The sequence below is a fragment of the Cynocephalus volans genome, chromosome 15 (genome assembly GCF_027409185.1).
Source record: "Cynocephalus volans isolate mCynVol1 chromosome 15, mCynVol1.pri, whole genome shotgun sequence".
Classification (NCBI taxonomy): domain Eukaryota; kingdom Metazoa; phylum Chordata; class Mammalia; order Dermoptera; family Cynocephalidae; genus Cynocephalus; species Cynocephalus volans.
In genome coordinates this window covers 33,352,856-33,354,476 of record NC_084474.1, presented here as the reverse complement: position 1 = coordinate 33,354,476, position 1,621 = coordinate 33,352,856, and the positions used below count along the sequence as shown (strand labels likewise).

The 1,621-nt window shown below is 35.3% G+C and overlaps 1 non-coding gene across 1 annotated transcript; it reads left to right on the top strand.

Annotated features, from left to right (window-relative positions):
* Positions 1-1,117: 1,117 nt before the first annotated feature.
* Positions 1,118-1,191, top strand: TRNAV-GAC (transfer RNA valine (anticodon GAC)). The gene has a single exon. It is a non-coding gene; the product is annotated as a tRNA-Val (tRNA).
* The last annotated feature ends 430 nt before the right edge of the window (positions 1,192-1,621 follow it).

The window sequence follows — 1,621 nt, the reverse complement described above, 5'->3', positions numbered from 1 at the left end:
CACTTATTTAAAAAATTTTCCAATAAACATATTTTACACTAACATATTTTCTTAATCTTTAAATATTTGCAGTCTTTCAGTATACTGTCAAATATCTGGTGTCATTTGATGAGTTATATGACAGTGTTTCTACCTAGAGAAAGTATATATCTGTGTGTGGGAGTGGGTGTTCATGTATGTGTCAATGTTTATATATAAAACAAAGCTCTTTAAATAATACTGAAATTTCTGAAGGCAGGCAAGTTTTAAAAGGACATTTTAGGCCTTAAGCCAAAACTGACATTCCACCTTTAATTAAGTGAAAATCAAAAAAATGTATTTTAATGACAAATTATAAGGAAATCATGAAAACCGTACATTCTTTAAAAAGCAGGAATTACAAAATTACTTTTTTCTTTATGAATCATTCATGTCAATATCTCTAGACAATCACTCCCTTATGCTTTTATAATAAAAACTCTGCTTTTTTGAAGCTCATTGGATTCCACTTAATGACTCTCACAATCTCATCTGTTAAGATCCCAGCCCCTCAGCCCTCACATGTGTTGAAAATCTAGGCACTTAATTCACAATTTGTCTATTCATAACAACTGCTGCCAGCATTCTGGGAGATTTTAAAAGCCACATAAACAAATTATCCCAAATCCGGGCCTCTCAATTCCTTCAGCTCCTCATCTCCAATGACCTTCTCTTTGGTCATTCACTCTACCAAACAAACACGGGATTTCATCATCCCAGAAACTCTTCCAAGTTTAATTTTGTTATTCTAAGAATTCTGCTTTCTGACCACTACCAGTTTATTCTAACTACAATAACCACCATCCTAATACTCGTTACAACTGAAAACTCCACTTTGTTGATCGCTCTATTATCTCCTTATAATTACTCTCTTTAGAAATTCACCTCCAATTTTATGGGACATCATTCTAACCATTGAATTTAGAATACCTAACTCCCTATCCTCTCTGCCTTAACATTTTACCCACTTGAACAACTCCTAATTTGGATGGTCCTTTCTCCAGCCCTGACTTCAGGCAGCTGAGTTCTGCCAGAGAAAAACATACAATAGAGAATATTGACAACTTTATGTAAATTAATAACCACCAGTCTTATGACTGGCTGGTTAACTCAGTTGGTTAGAGTGTGGTGCTGACAACACCAAGGTCCAGGGTTCAATCCCTGTATTGGCCAGCTGCCAAAAAATAAAAAATAAAATAATTGCCAATCTAAATGGGACACAATACTTCCTAGCAATTGTCTCATATTTGTTGGCCAAACAACTTTCCTGCTCACACAATGATTTCAAACCTTCTGCATTGTCCTCAAACCTTCTACATTGTCCTGAAATTACTAGCACTCTTGTGGAAACCTCATTCCCAGCATATTGCTTCACCTTCTACAACAGAGTAAATAGTTGCATTGAGAGGAAAAGTCTCTGCCATCAAACCTATAAACTTATCTTCATTTGTCCCAGTCTCTTTATTATTTTATTGTATAAATAGGTGGTTTCTTCCTGCCAGTGTTAGATATATTTCCCTCCCACTTCCTCAGATATCTCAGTATCAACAACTCCTCCCTAACTTTGACAATTTCTTCTTCTAAAACACTCTTCCCATTCCTA